The sequence below is a fragment of the Eulemur rufifrons genome, chromosome 4 (genome assembly GCF_041146395.1).
Source record: "Eulemur rufifrons isolate Redbay chromosome 4, OSU_ERuf_1, whole genome shotgun sequence".
NCBI lineage: Eukaryota > Metazoa > Chordata > Mammalia > Primates > Lemuridae > Eulemur > Eulemur rufifrons.
In genome coordinates, this window is record NC_090986.1 from 61083774 (window position 1) to 61103064 (window position 19291).

At 41.1% G+C, this 19291-nt stretch overlaps 1 protein-coding gene across 1 annotated transcript in view; it reads right to left on the reverse strand.

Annotated features, from left to right (window-relative positions):
* ENOX1 (ecto-NOX disulfide-thiol exchanger 1) overlaps nucleotides 1-19291 on the reverse strand; it is a 239815-nt gene that overhangs the window by 112301 nt on the left and 108223 nt on the right. The window lies entirely within an intron of this gene.

Consider the following 19291-nt stretch of genomic DNA (forward strand, 5'->3'; position numbering starts at 1 on the left):
TCTGTGTACAATAAAACCACGAGTAGTTACTAACTCAATGGGGTCTTCAAAGCTCTACTTCTTGGAGGAAGAGAAACAGCACACAAGATGGCACGGGCATTTGCTCAAAAAAAGTAGAGTACAGAAGTTGCACTGCAGGCAGAACAAATGTAGATCGTCCCCACCCAGTGCTGTCACCACCCTGGTGGGCTATGGAGTGGTGGCTAGAAGGCCCCATGTCATCCTGTATCAGACAAAAAGCATAAATTCTGTTCTATGATTGCTACTTATTTATTCAAAAAAGTATACCCAAAAGTTTTAGAAGTATTATCAACCAAAAGACGTCTGCATCAGAAAATTTAAATTTACCCTTCACACCTTGCAAATCTTTCCCCTGAAATACTTTAATTGTTTTGCCTAAATTAGATTATTTGAAGATCATAAGAAAATTAGATGTGATTGATTCTTCAAAAGTATGCTTGAATGTCAGTCTCAGATGTCATACTTGAGTCCCTAGTATGCCCAGCAGCTATACATGAACACGAAGGAAGGATAAACAGGCCTTGATGAAGTTGCTAATCATGCTGTATAGCAGCAAATCCTTCCTAGAGATTGTTCATTGGCTTATACGTGTGTGTGTATGGAAATATGTACACCCATATAACATACACACGTACATATACACATATACATACATATATATATATATCCTTTAGAATTTAAAAACAAAAATCATAGACTAAGTAATTTAACAACTGTTTTTTTTTGTACTTTCCCCTGCCCCAAAATGTTTGGACATCTGCCAAGTTTAGAGCACACTTCTTACCGATAAGGAACTTTGTAAATATCTTGAGAAGCATTTGTTTTTAGTCTTCTCAGGGAAGGAAAGCTCGGAAGAGGTCATCCATTTATCCAGAAACAGAGCACATTTAAACAAGTTCCCTGGGAAAGAGCAGGACACCAGGTGCAAAAGCTCAGATTTCTGGGCTGCACGAGACTCCTGAACTTTGAGCTTTGGGCAGAAAAGCATTGGGAGTAATAAGAGAGAAAGGCCAGGGCCCTCCGAAGAACACAGACACAGCCCTTTCTCCTTCATGTCCTGCTGACTGCATTCTTTTTCACAGTCTCGGCACCTCCTGTATTCCCTGTTCCAGCTAAGTAGCTGTGAAAGAGCCTTAATCCATTTAGTGTCCCAAATATCTGGAGAAACTGATTAAGTCCTTACAGGTGGTAGGCCTGCCTAAATAAGGCACCTCAAACAAATCTTCCAAGCTTAATTTTTGTTTTTAATGCTATCTGGGCTCATGATAGAGCCTTAACTCTGTAGGGTTCAGCGGAAGTTTTTTTTTTCCTTTAAGGGATAACATTTTTCCAAATCCTCTATGAATAGCTCATAAGAGATTTTCAAAGGCATATAACAAATGAACTAGTTGACCTCTCTCACCATAGCTTGTTATTGTTGTTTTTAAATACTAAAAGCTAGGGGAGAAGGGACAAAGAAAGCACATGTAAGACTTTAGATGCAAGTCTGGAATGGATGAGCCTTGGCCCCAGAATGAAGGGTTATAACAGATTCCCAGACAGACTCCTGCACATTCACTGGGTTCCTGGGGCCTGAGCATGGAGGAGCTAACAGTCAGCCTGGCGGGAAGCCCAGGAAACGGAACGAACACCGTCAAACACATACTTTAAGGATGCATGTGTTGAGCCTAAGAATACTGAATTATAGAAATGCCCCCTGTATTTCTGGAGACAAGATTTGATTTCAGAAGTCAAATAAGGCTTTGCCTTAAGGAAAAGATAAATGTGTTAGTTCAAGAGCTGCCTTGTCTCAGGAGGGCGTCTTGCTGGTCAGTAGAAGCTGTATCTCAAGGAGACCGCTGTAAACTGGGCCTTTGGTTCTCACCTGTTTTGAAAGACAAGGCAGGCCTTCCTTAGGACCAAAGGTTGCTGGTGCTGCTGACAGGTGGACCCCCGGAGATGAGAGCTAATCAGATAGATATGCTAATGCCCAAGCCGGGCCCAGATGGAACCATGCGGTTAAAGTAATTAACACAAAGCACAGCCCATGTTGACTTCTGGGATCATCTCTGTCTCCAAGAACACAATCACCAGAGCCAAGATGTCTCTGTTTGTTGCTAAAGTAATAGCCTTATCATAAAACTTAGAAGTTTGCCCCAAGACGATTTTATAACCCATTGTTCCCCTAGTTAGAGTTAGTTAAAGGATCTGTAGTAGACTTTTAGGAGACTTTGACCCTAAAGCAAACTGCCTGTTAGTATGCAAATCCCGTTGCCCTTGGCAACGGGGAGCCTGTATGTACCCTATATAATACCTGTGTGGAGTTTCAGTCGGGGAAATATTTGATGCGGGTAAAATATTTCCATCCGGATACCCTCCTTTATCTATTTTCATAAACTTTCACTTTATAAACTATATCTTTGGCTCTGTGTATTATTATTGCCATTACTTTATATTTTTATTTCTGTTTCCTACTATATTTTTCATCCTTTGCGATGACCCCTGCCTGAGAGACCTGATCGGAAGAAAAAACCTCTTTGCAGGGAGCCTAGCTAACTCCCTGCAAACTGGCGTAGTCAACTTAGAGATCTGATCAGAGCAAAGAGAAAAGGACCTCTTTGCGGGGAGCGTAGCTAACTCCCCGCAAACTGGCGTAGTCGGCAGGATACTCCGATAGGGTCTTGAAGGCAAAAGGCTTTGCTCGAGCGAAGAGTTCCCGAATTGCATCGCAAGGGACCTGGAGTGGATTGAAAGTCGCGCGCGTGTCTTACCTAGTGAGAGGTAAGTGAACATCTCCAGGGCAAAGTAAATTATTATTCTGTCCGGATTAAAATAATGAGGAAGACTATCTTTTCTGAGTATGTGGAATTGTTGAGAGCTTATTAAAGAGTACTAGAGTAATTGCCAAAAAGAAAAATCTCGAGAAATTGTTAATTTAATTTCCAAGCACTGTGATTGGTTCCCACCTCCGGGTGAGTTCAAGCTACAGCAAAAGTAGTTGGCGCTGAAAACATTATGAAAAGCGCTCCAAAAATAAATAAATAAATAAATAAATTAAATTCCTCTATGTATTTAAAAGCTCTGCTCTTTAATTTCTCAAGCTCTACAGCTGTTTCATTCTAACTCAGAATTCTCTTTTAGCGAGACGGAGGATATCCGTCCTAAAATAAGCTTAGTAAAAGATCTGGAGCCTGTTTTTAGCAGAAAAGAGAAGGTCAATTGGGACCTTCCGTCTGCATTGGGCCAGGATGAGACAAAGCTAATAAAAGTAGGTACCGACCCTCTTCTTGGGTCTATAGAAAATATAGAAAAGAGAAAAAGAAAGAATTCTAAAGGAGAACTTTCATTTTAAGAGCTCTCTGCGTGGCTCAAGTCAGCTGCTTTAAGCTTGGGAACCGCTACTTTCTAATGCAAATGATTCCCTGAAGCATGATCCACCCTTGAGAGAGGCTGTTAAAAAAAAAAAAAAAACTTTTAAAGAACAAACTAAGATCTTAGAAAAGTTGATCAGGTTATTGCTCAAATTCAACAGTGCTGTGTTAGAACATAAGAGAAGATAGCTTCTCCTAAACAGTCTGTGTTTTCTTGTGTAAGATGTTAAAGAAAATGTTAATAAAACTTATGTAGATTTTATTACTGGATTACAAGATGTGCAAAAAACGGTTAGTCCGCCTGACTTAAAAAATTTAATATTACATATATTGGCTTTTAATAATACTAATTCAAAATGTTAGCGGCTTTTACATCCGCCGCTCAAAAAAAAAAAAGGGGTTTCGCCGAAAAGTTAAATCAGAGGCTTTTAAAATACAAATGTTGGCTGAGGATAGCAGTGGGAAAGGCATTCCCAAAAAGCAAAAAACTGTCGTAAAATGTCTCGATTACGTCCGTAAAGGACATTTTGAAAAAAAAAAAAAATTATAAACAACTTTCCGGAGCTTTTATCACTGACCGGAGCTCTCTTACCTTAAAAGGGATTTCAGTACATTTGGGTATAGTTGATTCAGATTACTCAGAAAAAATTTCAGTTATGATGAGTTCCAATTTTGATTATCTTATTCAGGCTAGAGACCGTATTGCACAACTTCTATTGTTACCTTATATACAGATGTTCTAAGGCAAGGAGGTTTTGGGAGCACTGGAACTAAAGTGTATTGGCAAGCTTTAATTAATGACCATAGACCTCAATTAGAGATTAAGTTAAATGGCAAATCTTTTGTTGGACTTGTAGATACTGGGGCTGATGTTACAATTATTTCTAAAAGTTTTTGGCCAAAGGCTTGGCCTTTACAACAAGTTCCTACTGTTCTTACCGGAATAGGAACAATGACTGACATATTTCAAAGTCGACAAATTTTAAATTGTTCAGGCCCTGATGGACAGACAGCCACTTTAAAACCTTACGTGGCTAACATCACTATTAATTTGTGGGGAAAAGATTTGTTACAACAATGGGGAGCATACATCAATATGCCTAATACATCTGCTCCTGCTAAACAGATTATGTTAAATATAAATTATAACCCTTGTTTTGGTTTAGATAAAAGGAGCCAAGGGGCTAAGACTTTTGAGGCACCAAAGGCACATACTTCTCGGCATGGTTTATGCTATCCAAATTTTTGGATAGCGGCCACTGCTGCTGAAAAGCACCATTATGCTCTGGCTTTAAATTGGATATTACAAAAGCCTATATGGACAGAGCAGTGGCTGCTAAACCAAGAAAAATTGGATGCTCTTCAAATATTAGTAGAAGAACAATTACAAGCAGGACATATAGAGGAGTCCACCAGTCCGTGGAATTCTCCTATATTTGTTATTAAAAAGAAATCTGGCAAATGGCAAATGTTAACTGATTTAAAAATAATCAATATAATTATACAATTAATAATCAAGCCAAACATATTGTTTCTCATTGCCCCACTTGTCAATTAATTAATCAGCCTAAATTTTCTGCAGGAGTTAATCCTCGAGGTCTCTTGCCAAATGAATTATGGCAAATGGATGTTACTCATATTCCTAAATTTGGCAAGTTAGGTATTGTACATGTTACTGTAGATACTTATTCTGGTCTTATTATGGCTACTCCATCCTCTGGAGAAACTGTTAGACATATGTTCTCACACTTACACTCCTGTTTTGTATAAATGGGAGTCCCAGCCACCATTAAAACTGACAATGGCCCTGCTTACACTAGTCATTCCTTTACAGCTTTTTATATTAAATGGGACATCAAACACGTTACTGGCATTCCTTATAATCCTCAAGGACAAGGTATTATAGAACGTACACATCAAACTTTAAAAAACATGTTATTAAAACAAAAAGGGGGAGGTAGACAGTCTCCCAAAGACAGAATAAATCAAGCCTTATTTACCTAAAATTTTTTGAATATTCGTAAGGAAGATAAATTAACAGCAATAGAAAAGCATTAAAATGGGAGTCCACAATCAGACTCTTTCCCTCACCAGCCTATCTGGTGGAAAGATGATGTAGAAAATAAATGGAAAAAAGGATGGGCAAAGGTGTGGGGGAGAGTTTTTGCTTGTGTTTTGACAGATGACAGACCAACAGTCTGGATTCCAAGCAGAAGAATCAAACCCAGAGTGGAAACTCGAGGGGAAAAAGCAGAAGACACGTCAGGCACAGACCATGATGTGGGGACAGCTGAAGAGAACATACGAAGAAGCAGACAGGATATTGAACCAGACATCTGTACCTAAAACGTCTGTAAATCTTTTTCTTGCCATGATCTGCGTGGTGAGCATGGTGGTAAGAGTGTCTGGCAACCAGACACATCACTATTGGGCATTCTAAAATTGCACCCACAGATATACCCCTTTGTAAGAAAGTAATAATTTCTGATCCTAAAACTTGGGTACAATGGGACAATTATAGAGCTCACACGGGGCGCATTCTTGCTGGGTCCACTTCTTATGGTGTTGTCCTAGACTGGAGTCCCTATGGACATCCTGCCTCCTCTCACAATCTTAAAAAGCTTCATTGGAATAAAACTGCCACCTCGATGTCTGTAAAAGACACTGACCTTAAAAGTCATATTACATGGCTCGATGATGGTATGAGCTCTCCAGCTCCTCATATTTTAGATGGCCCTATTCATGATCAATTGTGGAAAATATCAGCTGCTTTGCACCCTTTGCAGGCATGGATTAGCACACACACACTGGATACAAACAATAGACGAGAATGGACTTTTAATTTAAATTCTACTCATTATATTCAAGTTTGTGTTAGACTGCCTTACTTATTTATGATTGGACATGCTGTTTATAACGAACCTTCTTTCCTAGTGACCTGTGACAACTGTTCTTATTATACCTGTATTAACAATTCTATAAAGTTCAACCCTTATAAAGAAACACTTTATATTCTCAAAGCCAGAACAGGACTGTGGTTACCTGTTAAAATGAATAGAGTCTGGCAAGAAACACCAGCAATGTTCCTTTTGGATAAACTACTTAACCACATTCTTAAACGTACAAAAAGATTTATTGGTCTCTTAATAGCAGCTATTTTGGGAATCATTGCTGTCACTGCTTCTGCGGCCACCGCAGGTGTGGCTCTACATCAGACCGTTCAGACCACTGAATTTGTTCAAAACTGGCACCATGATTCAAATCAATTATGGTCTACACAAAATCAAATTGACTCTAAATTAGCTACTCAAGTGGCTGACTTACAACAAGCAGTCACCTTGTTGGGAGACCAGGTTATAAGTCTACAAAAGCAACTTAGACTTCGTTGTGATTGGAATATCACTCAATTTTGTGTTACACCTCACATATATAATCAAACTCGGTTTCCTTGGGAAAACATCAAAAAACATCTACTTAATCAAGGAAATCTGACTGAAGAGATTAAAAATTTACAACAAGAAATATTAAGTACCTTCAGTCACAAACTTAAATTGCTTTCTAAAGCTGACATTATTAATGACATCTCTTCTGGTTTGGAGTCAGCTGATCCACTTTATCATCTTAAGATCTATGGGAGTTCCACTATTGTAACTTTTGGCATTATTTTAATCCTTTGCTTGTGTTTATTTATAGTCTGGAGAAAACTCCAAAGCAGACAAGAATCCAGAGACCAACGCCTCGCTGTGATGGCTGTCCAACTCCATCAACTTTCTTCAAAAAATAAAAAAGGGGGAGATGTTGAGCCTAAGAATACTGAATTATAGAAATGCCCCCTGTATTTCTGGAGACAAGATTTGATTTCAGAAGTCAAATAAGGCTTTGCCTTAAGGAAAAGATAAATGTGTTAGTTCAAGAGCTGCCTTGTCTCAGGAGGGCGTCTTGCTGGTCAGTAGAAGCTGTATCTCAAGGAGACCGCTGTAAACTGGGCCTTTGGTTCTCACCTGTTTTGAAAGACAAGGCAGGCCTTCCTTAGGACCAAAGGTTGCTGGTGCTGCTGACAGGTGGACCCCCGGAGATGAGAGCTAATCAGATAGATATGCTAATGCCCAAGCCGGGCCCAGATGGAACCATGCGGTTAAAGTAATTAACACAAAGCACAGCCCATGTTGACTTCTGGGATCATCTCTGTCTCCAAGAACACAATCACCAGAGCCAAGATGTCTCTGTTTGTTGCTAAAGTAATAGCCTTATCATAAAACTTAGAAGTTTGCCCCAAGACGATTTTATAACCCATTGTTCCCCTAGTTAGAGTTAGTTAAAGGATCTGTAGTAGACTTTTAGGAGACTTTGACCCTAAAGCAAACTGCCTGTTAGTATGCAAATCCCGTTGCCCTTGGCAACGGGGAGCCTGTATGTACCCTATATAATACCTGTGTGGAGTTTCAGTCGGGGAAATATTTGATGCGGGTAAAATATTTCCATCCGGATACCCTCCTTTATCTATTTTCATAAACTTTCACTTTATAAACTATATCTTTGGCTCTGTGTATTATTATTGCCATTACTTTATATTTTTATTTCTGTTTCCTACTATATTTTTCATCCTTTGCGATGACCCCTGCCTGAGAGACCTGATCGGAAGAAAAAACCTCTTTGCAGGGAGCCTAGCTAACTCCCTGCAAACTGGCGTAGTCAACTTAGAGATCTGATCAGAGCAAAGAGAAAAGGACCTCTTTGCGGGGAGCGTAGCTAACTCCCCGCATGCATGGACTGGAATTTCAAGCTGAGGAGGGAAAAGGGCATTCTGGGGTTTCTTCCTGAAATGTGTAGAGAAAGCATCGCAGGGGGCTGCGAATCCGTCACAGCCCGTCAAACCCGTGCCCGACACCGACAGCAGACATCACGTTTCTACACTTCCTGGCTAGGTTAGGACTGACACCTGGTTCTTTTAGGGAGTGGGATCCAGACAAAAGAAAGAGAAACATGCTGATCGAAGTATAAAAAAAGAAATAGGATGTTTTTAGCAAATTTCAAGCAAGCAGGAAATGATCAAATTGCTCAAATAAGTGGAAAGGTATTAGGCATATAGCGGCTTTTTTAAGATTTGTATAAATCCCAGGACATTTCATGGAACTGTATGTCCCTTTATTAATGTATATACATGTTCAAAAATTTTGGAAAGTAACAAAACAAAAATCCATAAAATTATAGTTATAATGATTCCTCACAATATATAGCATTTATTAATTTATTTAGTTTTTTCAATCTAATAAATCCCCTGCCTCGATTACCCCTATTAACTAAATAAGAGTTAATACATGGACAAAATAAAAAAGAAAATAAAAAATAAAAGTCTACTTTCCCATACTGACACCCTCCCTACCAATTTTTCTCTTTACAGGTAACCACTATTAACAGATTCTAGCATATCCATCCAGAAAAAACTTATGCACATAGTACACATTGCATCTGTTTTTCTATGTGTAATTTCTTTTACGTACACAAAGGCACTAATATTATACACACTGCTCTGTACCTTGCTTTTTTTCACTTAATATATCTTGGAATCTATTCACGTGTATACTATTAATAAGGTTGCTATGAACATCCTCAGACATATCTTCTGACATCCTTACATAAATATCTTTATAAAAAACTCTTAGCAGTAGAAAGGATAATAAAAGAGTATCTGAATTTTTAATTCTGAGAGCTATTGCCAAATTATGCTCCAATCTATGCCCACTAAATATTTTCCAGATTGTTTCTCTCCCCACTGGCCAACAGTGGGTAATCAAATTCAATTTTTGCCATTCCTCATAGATGAGAGAAGGCATGAATCACATGGTGACCAATTCTTTGCACCAGTGATAGCTACTTTGTAGTTTCCAAATAACAGAAATAATTCCAGACTCATGCAACCCATCCTTCATTCACAAGTTGGCTCACTGTTAAGAGTGCTCATACAGCAGGAAGAAGAAAAACCTAGCTTCTGGGGAATCTTTTCTTCTTTGTGACTCTCCAAATGGTAACCCTGATTTCCTCTGGGTCTCCACTACCTCCTTTATTGGTGCTATGAAAATCACATGATGGCAACAGGCTATTTCTAATTACCTAGCACTTACTGGGCCAAGCACTGTGCTTCAGGATTTAAACCAGTAGTGTTCAAAGTGTGGTTCCTGGACCAGCATCATCAGCCTCACCTGGGAACTCATTAGAAACACAAATACTCAGAGACCAGACTTACCAAGTCAGAAACTGGAGGCCCAGAGCCCAAAAGGCTGTGCTTTAACAAGCATTCCAGGCGATTCCAAGGCACACCAAAGTTTCTGAACCTCTGATTTAAAACATTACCTGTTTAAATTTCCCAACAATCCCCTGAGGTAGGTGCTATTATTATGCCCATTTCACTGAGGAAGAAATTGAGATTCAAGGAGAGGTATAGTTACTTGTTCAAGGTCATGTATTTACCAAGTGGTGAAGCTTGGAATGAATTACATTCATTCAACTTCAAATCATGTGTTTATAGCCATTATCCTATGGGCCAAAGTCTTGTGAGCACCAGAGTGTATAATGTACTAGACATTGTACCAGACACAGGGGCTAAACGGAGCCAGAGACGTGGCTGGTCCCTGAGCTGCTCAGAACCCCTGGGGGAGACAGCTGAATACACGATGGAATCACAGTATGAGAACCGCAGTAAGGAACCTCCTAGAGGGCCAAGGGAGGCCAGGAAGGCTTAGGGGACCCCTGGGCTGAAACTTGCAGGTGAGTAGAATTTTCCAACACAAACAAGCCAAACATTTGAGGTTGTGATGAGGCAGGAAGCTGCATTTACCTTTCTCTAAAAGTTTATTGAGGAATCTGAGCCACAGTGCAGAAGAATCAAAGTGTCTGGGAAAAGGGGCCCCTATTTCTTTTGTGTCTGTCTCTCAGGGTATCTCTCAGGCCCTCAGCCTTCTCATTTAGTCTAATATTCACTCTGTTGTACTTTTGTTGAAAAAAAAGTTGTTGAATGATAAGCCCCAGCAGTGGAAACTTAAGGGATGGGGCTGAGGGAATGTTTTTCAGACTCCAACACTGGTTTGGGGGCTCCATGTGGGGGGAGACTGGGAAACCTGTGTTTGTCAAGCCTTAGCTCCACCACTAACTAGCTGGAGACAGCCTCTGTTCGAAGCTCAAGGCTAGGGGGGCTGTACTAGACGGTCCTGAATCTCCTTTCTGGCTCTGGGAGCCTCCAGAACAGGACTTGGCAAAGGTTTGCAGCAAAGGAACAGATAATAATTGTTTTTGGCCTTGTGGGTCATACAACTACCTTGCTATAGAAGGCGTCTACATATCTAAGCAGTTAGTCTCCTTAAATGGAAATCCTCTCACTTTTGGCTACTCTTTCACTACTCTCCCTGCGTACAGTTTTCTTATGCTGGAGCACAAACACTAAGTCGTACTTTTTCGGTTGCACGAAGAGTCGAGAACACATCATCTCTGCCTTAAAGTAACTTCACTGACACCTTACTTTTCCTTGGTTTGAAAGTGTCCTGGCTCTAAAAAATCTTTGCTGGAAATGTTTTTGTGTGTGGATTCTTTCCAGTGTAGCTCAGAGACTGTTTCCCACAGCCCCCGATGGCCATCAACACACACGCCCGTCCCCTGGCACCGGGCAGTGGCTTCTTTTCCAGTCCTAGAACGGGGCTCATACCAAAGTAGCAGGGTTTTCATCTTGAGCTCCCAAAAGTTATCTCTTTGCTGAGTTGCTGTGTTTCACTCAGCATGTATATACTATGCTAAATCTTGAAATCTGGCCCTCTACAATTCTTTATTGTTCCAGAGTATAAGACTAATTTCTCTCTCATATTTTGGTATCATTAAAAATAATTTTTTAAGAACATCAGCGTCATTATTTGAGTCAGTGTATGTATTTTCAGGGAGGCTGAAAGGACGGATACCAAACAGGCTCGTTTCAGTTCTGGCAGGCTTTTAGATCTTTCACTAGCACTTTTGGTATCCTGTGAAATAGAACATTCCATGCTCATCTTTGATTTGGAAGGTTTTACAAAAATTATTTTCTCTGGACATTTATTCCCTGAGACCAAAGAGGTATCTTTTTAATGGAAATAATATTTCCAGCATTTAAGACACTGGCGAAAATAGCCATCAGTATGATTGTGAGGAGAAACAGAAAGCCTGTCTAGTTGCTAAAGCTGTTATGGAGGATTTTTTTTCCCCATGGATGAACTATAGCAATGACCGCTACAGACATGGGAAAACATTCTAGCACTTCATAAAATTCTTTTTCGACAGCAGGGGACATAGGAGCCAAATTTCCCTTGGTGGAAATAAAAAATGTTTAGCTGAGATGTTCGCAAGAAGTAAATGATTTCAGAAAGAGCTTTTTAGGCAGAAGAAATGTGGACGAGGACACCAATCTGCCTAAAAGGGGATCACAGTACACAGAGATCAGAAACCCCCACATTTCACTCCAGCACTTAGCGCACGACCTGGCACTTGATAAATGTTTGTGGAATGAATTTAATCATTCATTCAAACACCTGAGGCTTTTACGATTTTAGCCGAGAAGACAGATGAGGGTGTGACAGGGGAGAACTGTCAGCGCTCTGTGCAGCCGTCTCTGACAATAATTCTGACCAGTCTTCAGCACCTGCAGGGTGCCACACACACCGTCACGGTCGCAATGTGGCTTCAATCCACAAAGCAGCCCAGCAGGAGCAGCCTTCGCAGCAAGGCACAGGCAGGACATTTGCATGGAGAAATACCTTATCATCTGTTCTATGATCACCTTAGAGCTTTTGATATCATGGCTGGGTTGTGGCAGATACTTGTTGTGTTTAGATATCTAGAGAGGTTAAAGGCTCTAAACTGTTGATATGATAAGGACTGAAGAATTTTTAGGGTGGAAAGGGACCTTAGGGGATTATTTGGTCAAACGTTTTTTATTATCAATATGAGAAAAAGGACACTCCAGTTGCTTAAAAGACTTTCCTAAAGTTGCAATTAGTGGTCATACTGGATTAGAACCAGGATCTCCTCATGCCTAGTCAAAAGTCTCCCCACCATTTGCTATTTTTAAGACCTAAGATGAGGTTGATGTCATTTCCCATCATAAATGTATAAAGCAAAATTGCATGATAGTTCCAACATTTCCAATCTCCAGGTTGAAATACTATTAATAACTATAATAGTACTATAATCCTACTACTGTAAAATTCCCAATTCAAGTATATTCTATGTGTTCTACTTGAAAGAGAATGGCATATTAGAGCTAAGTCACTGAGATCAGGGTTTACTCAAAAAAGTGACATTTAGAATCTGTTTTGCAGTTACTAGGTTCCAGCCCAATTTCCAAGGTCATCTTCGTTTCCATCTATGATTGATCAACAACCAGCACCTGTACTGAGATCTTCGCTGTGCTTACAAGAATTATGCCAGGCCCAGGATGGGCGCAGGGAGGTGAGTAAGTGACCCACGTCTCTATTTAGCATAAAATCTTGCTAGAGGAAAAAACAGGCAAACACATACAGAAACCTGACACATATAAAATAACTATAAAATAATTAGGTGCTCAAGTAGATAGTTTTAACAAGCACTGCAGAAGGTAGGAGAAAGGGAGATGGTTGTTGGTTATAATGGATGGAAAAGATTTCCTGGAGGGAGTGAAACAGAAGTGGGCTTAAATCTGGCACTGGGAGAAGGGGAAACGTTTTTTGGCAAGGGAAGCAGCGTGAGCATGTGGAGGTAGGAAAGAGGGTGGTGCCAGAAGCAACAACTTCATTTTCTACCCAGACAGCAGCATTTATATTCAGTGTGACATCAGGACACCTCTTCAACTCTACATGTAAACTATACATTTATAGTTATAATATTTTTTCCTGATCATTTTCATTTTTCATGATTAAAAAACCCACTCACAGTGTTAAAAATCAAACTGTACAAGGAGCCAAGTCTTGATTCTAATCTGCCCATAAAATGCTAAATGACCAAGGCCTCTCATATCTGCTCCTTGAGCCTCAGTTTCCTCCTCTGCAAAATGAGAGGGTTTGGCCTAATGGGTCTCTGAGGTTCTTAGCTCTGACATTCTACAATTTCCACATTTTATTCATGCTCATTATATTTATGGCACATATTCTTAAATTAATATTAATCAACCCTTCACTGCCGTCTGCTTTCCCAGTTGCCTTTCCTCCACTTTGCTCCCTTCTCTCCCGTCTCTCTTACCAGGAAGCGCATTGGGAAAGCACCAAAGTGGGAATATCATGAAGTGTTTAAATTTGCATCAGATGTGTGTGTGTTGTAACAAGGCATGCACAATTGATCATCTTGGCATGCATATTAATCACTGAATGCGGTGGTACATGCTTCCTGAACTTTATAAACAGCTCCTGTCTGAGCTTTGAAATGACAAGCTTTGCTCATAACTGAAAAACTGAGAGTGGGCAGGCCTTTGGGGAGTTCCTATGAAGTATGAATTTTTAAAAAGCAAAGAAGATCCAAACCCAAAAGTCTCTGAATTGGAAACCCTGGGGAAGTTTCTGCCAAATGGACAGGACAAGAAATGACACAAAGGTGAGACAAGAATGATGTAAGGACAGGCTAACACAAGAATGAAATGATTTAGCTGTGCAGGAATTTTTTTCTCTTTTTTCTATATCTAGCAAATGAGATCTATCCAGCTGGCCCAGAAGGGAGGAGAAAACCCCAGGTGCCACATCAGGACAGATGATATTCTCATATAACATCTTTGATAACTGGATATCCACGATCAGCAGTGAAAAATTACCCCAAACAGAAGTGAATGGATGCTGTATGCCCCAAACTCCTAGTTGGGATTAGTTGCTGCCCCTTGGCACTTTAAGCCAAGGCTTCCATGAAAACAATGCCTATCCATTCTATTTCATAGCTGTCCTGGGGTGAAAACTAGAGATATGAAAAAAGTTAGACCTTACTTAAGAGTGGGGAACCTGTGGCCTTGGGGCCACATGTGGCCTTCTGGATCCTTTTGACTGAATCAGTATTGTGGGGCTGCTTCAAGCCCCAAATTTGTTCTGTAAAATTTGGATTCAGTTGAGGGGCCGCACTTGGGGATCTGGAGGGCCACATGTGGCCTTGACTGCTGGACTTTGATAGAGACCTGGAAATAAATCACACCCTTTTCTTTATGCTATTATTAATGGCTCTCGATTTTTTATTTTTGAAAGAAAAAATTTTTGTTAACCACTGAAATTCAGGAATGGTATCTTAGCTTTCTTTCTCCTTGATGGCTAGAAAGCAATCTAGACCAACCATTTAAGTAAAGAGATGCTTTCCAAATGAAAGCAAGGACGAATATGATAAGCAAGGCACAGAGATAGGTGCATCTGGTCCAGCTCATGGATACACGCCTGAAGTTTCCCTTGTCCTGTTCAACCACCTGGCTATTTCCAGCAAAATCCATAAAGTGACCCACATGCTTCTGTCACTCTTTGAGCTTTGCAACATACCTGATCTTCCCTGGAAGTGCTCACTTGCTGTAACTAGCTAGTGTGCCAACATTCCTGTTTCCACACTGTCTCACAACAATTTCCCAACACACCTGGCTATTTAATGGACGGGCTGCCACAGAATGCCACGAAGAACAGCATTGACACCATGTGGATCTTTTACGAGGGAGGGAGCCTCGGAATAATCAGGATATTTCCAGCACCCCAGGGAAGGACAGCTGAGACACCATTCCTGAATATTCGTGTTTAACAATCCTAATCTCATTCTAAGGGAGGAAGCCAAAATGCAATTCCTGTGGCAATTGCCAGGAATATTAATGCAGACAAATGGACTGGTTCTGCTCTTGGAACGTGCAGCAGATGTGTCAATCACTGTGGACTTTGGCAGTTATCGTTTTAGAAGCAGCCCCACAATACTGATGCTAAACTCACCTCATCACACTGAATGCAGCTGCAGAAAGCAGAAAATGTAGTTGCTACACAGGAACATAACTCCACCAGAGAGAGGGGAACTCAGGACGGGATGATGAAATATGCACATACCTACCAGGTTAGTCAGGTTACTGCTAATATTTTCACAAGGAATGGTAGGATTTGCTTCCCCTCTGCATCTGGGGAGTAGTCATCTATATAAACACACATAAGATTGTAAAATTCTGAGGTTGCTCAATGGGATTATACCATCTTCCTGTTCTGCTTCCCAGGCTTAATTCCAACCTAGGCTCACATTTAAGGTATTTCCCATCTTCAAGTCATCCTGAAAGATCTTGGCTAACAGAGACTCACAAGAAGGCCCCTTGGGCATTCCATGGCTGGGATTGTGTACCCCTAAGCCAGCACTGTGGGATTTTCATAATTTCTGTTGATATCTGCCAACTGCTGAAATACTTCCCAGAATCAAATGATGGGGCTAAAGGGGACTCTCAAATAGCAACAGGTAGATGGTAAATGTAAATAAAGCTCAGGCAGTTACAATTGGTGATACTCCAACACGAAATCTTCTGTCCACTCTTTCACCCCTGCTCTCCTCATATCCCCTAGCCTGCCACCAAGGGTTTGGGAAAGTGCGATTTCCAATAAAAATATAGCTACTGAGCTCTTTCTTGGATTTGCTTCATTACACATGCAAGTTGAAACCCCATTACCGGCCAGTGGTGCTAACACAATGCCAAACTATTTGGTGAGGTCACCAGAAATTTTTTCTGAACTCACTGTTTCAGGCTTCTTGCCTGCCTTCCTATTACTCATTTATTCACTTAGTTGTCCACCAAATACTTGCTGCATATTTCTATGTCCTGGGCACTTGATATATATGGATGACTAAAAACGACATGTCCCTTTCTTTGTGCTGCCTACTATAATCATTAAAAGTAAATACATCATGAACTCACTACACATTTGGATCAGTGTTACAAAGGACCTTAGTAAGATGCAGGGATAGTGAATCTACCAGAAGAGGATGGACCAGAAAGACCTCTCCGAAGGGGTGGCATTTCAGCTAAGACCTAAAGACTGAGAAGGAGCCAAGCATGCAAAGAGCAGGGAGAAGAGCACACTAGGCAGAGGGAGCAGAGAGTGTGAAGGCCCAGAGGAGAGGTGGCTTTGATGGGCTCAGGAGGATGGTGGCCAACGGGATGAGGCACAGTGAGCCCGGGGAAAACTAGCCCCGAAGAGGCAGGCAGTGGGGCACTGCAGGCTGGGGCAGTGAATATTACTGTAAGTGTAATGGGAAGCTACTCAAGGGATTTAGATGTGGAAGACATGATTATGATTTATAGCAGATGGTGTGTAAAAAATAAATTGAACTGGAGTAAAAGTGGAGAAAGAAAGGCACTGTGTATGGCAGAAACTGTAAAATGCTTCCAGATAGCCATTATCCCCTAATAAGAGAACCCTGATCTTATTCTGGAGAGCAATGGGCCCAATCAAAGATTATATTTCCCACCTTCCTCATAGTTAGGCATAGACGTGCAATAATTCTGCATAATAAGACATATGTAGAAGTCTGTGGGAAATTTTGGGCAAGTTCTGCTTTCTTGTTATAATAATGCAAGTCCTTCATGTTTCTTTTTTCCTCTTCTTTTTTTTAAAATATGATTTCAGCCTGAAAAAAGATGTGATGGCAGGAGCAGCAGCAGCCATATTAGATAACTATCCAGGAAAAGCTAATAGCATCAAAAGAAACCTCAGCTCAGACAGCCTTGCCCCGCTGGACCACTGCCACCAACACTTATATCTGGATTTTACCAGGTGTGAAGAGAAAAAATTCTACTTGTTTAATTAAACATACAGTTTGGTGGAGTTTTCTGTTACTCATAGGTAGACACCATAACTGACATACTAGGTAATCACAGTTCAGAGAGCCTGGACTTGAGTGGTGACAGTTAAGGAAAGGGGGCTGAAAAGGGGTACAATGGGACTTCCACATAGCCTAGATGTGGGCTTTGATGGTGGGAAATGGTGGGTATAAAAAGTACTCGTAAGATTTTGGCTTGAGAATTTATTAAAATGGGAAGGAAAAGCCAGAAGAGGAACAAGTTTGAAGATTACATGCAAGAATTCAATTTGTGATATTTCAAAATTGAGGTGCCTCAGCGGTACAGCTATCATAGTGCTCCCCTCCGCAGTGGTTGCCATGAGATGGGATTGTCCTGGCCTCCCCGCTCCCTCTTCATTCTCTCCTGCTCAGGGAGTGGGTGGGCCGGCCTGCCTGGAGAGAGTGCCTGTTCTGATCCTCTCCTCCCGTGCCCAGGCCGTCCAGGTGCAGGCTCCAGGGGACGAGGCCTGTGGTCTTCATGCTGCCTGAGGCTGCATGCTCAACCCCCAGGCCCAGCATCAGGAAGCCAGTAATTGCTGCACATCTCAACCACATTTTCCAACTTGGCTTTTATCAGGAATACAAAGCTGATATTTGGATTCCCACAGGCTACTACTTTTTTGTTTCTCTCAAGTGCTTCAGACGTGGGCTGACTTCCACCTATACCATGTCACTGTTCTTTCAGCCACATTATAGGGGCCTTATTTTAATAGGTGCCTCTTTCAATAGTTAATTGCCAGATAAAACTAACTTCTTTCCTACTCTAATCTGTGGCTGCCCTTCTCTCTTCACTGTTAGAGCCAAGGGTTGGATCTTTCCTGCCAGGTGGGTCTGTAAACTACACGGGAATGAGAATTTATTTATAATTGATGCTAGTGAGCAAAAGGTAAATACACAGTAATCATTCTACTGTTCAGGCATGTGGCTTCTCACCATGATGTGTAGGAACTGCATTATTAGAATTGTTTGGCCTCCCCCTCCCCCATTTCTTTACCCCATTCTCTACCCAATTCGCCCTTGCCTTCCACAATCCATTCTCTTCTTCCCTCCTTTAAAGGCTGGTGTCAGTATTAGTTTTCTTTATTCTATCCCTAAGAACCCTTACTTTAGAGTTATTGGACATCCATGCTTGGCTAAAGGGCCATTCCTCAAGGCTGGTGAATCCCGGTAAGGTGGTCTGATACCGGTCTGTATGAGACAGGGTAGTTCTATTCCTTTTCTTTAAGGACAGATTGGTCTCATACTGGATATTTGGTCACTTATCAGAGTTTATGTTTAGAAATTTGTTATCCGATATGCTATGCTGCTGCAAAAACTGTCTTTTGATAACAAAGTCATATAAGATACCTTCACACTTAAACTTCTGTTTTTTCATTCCCCTCTTTCACCCCATCCTAACAGATACATTATTCCTTGGGTTTACACCGATGAAGGAGGTGACAGGCATTTTGGCACATTATACCATGGAAAACAATACTTATCCACAGAATGAATATGGAACTCGCATATGTCACTATTGCACGTGGGCCCCTGCACCTGGTGTGGAATGGAGCATAGCATTGTTACGGTGCCATTGGTCGGCTTTTGCTAGGCAAGAGACCATTGGCAGCTGTGATGCATTGTGCCACTCTGACTTTAACTACAGACACAGATAGAGTGCCCACTAAAAAATATACGCCCTTTTTTTTTGAATAGAGCCCTGGGTAATTACCCTTACTATTGTTCTATGGGAAAGCCCTATTTACACCGCTTCATCAATTTAGGATTTACACATAAAAAAATCACTAGCACTAAGTAGTTAAGGCAATTTGCTTTCCAAATAAAGAAAGGACAAAAATCTCTACTTTGAGTTGCCCATGTTGACAGCCAAAGCTCACCTCCAATAAAAGATCCTGAGAAGGAGTTTTTCTGACTGTACCTTCCTCCTAAACAGAGCCCAGGGAAAATGTGTTCAGGTCTGCGTCCTCCTGTCAGCACCAGGAGGACACGGGGGTCTGTGTGGACAGCTTGCAGGAGGGTGGCTGCCCCGCAGGGGTGCTATGCACTGTGGTGGGTCCAGCAGGCACTGACCCCCCAGCTGCCCTGCCCTGGTGGCCAGGCCTGGTGTTCTG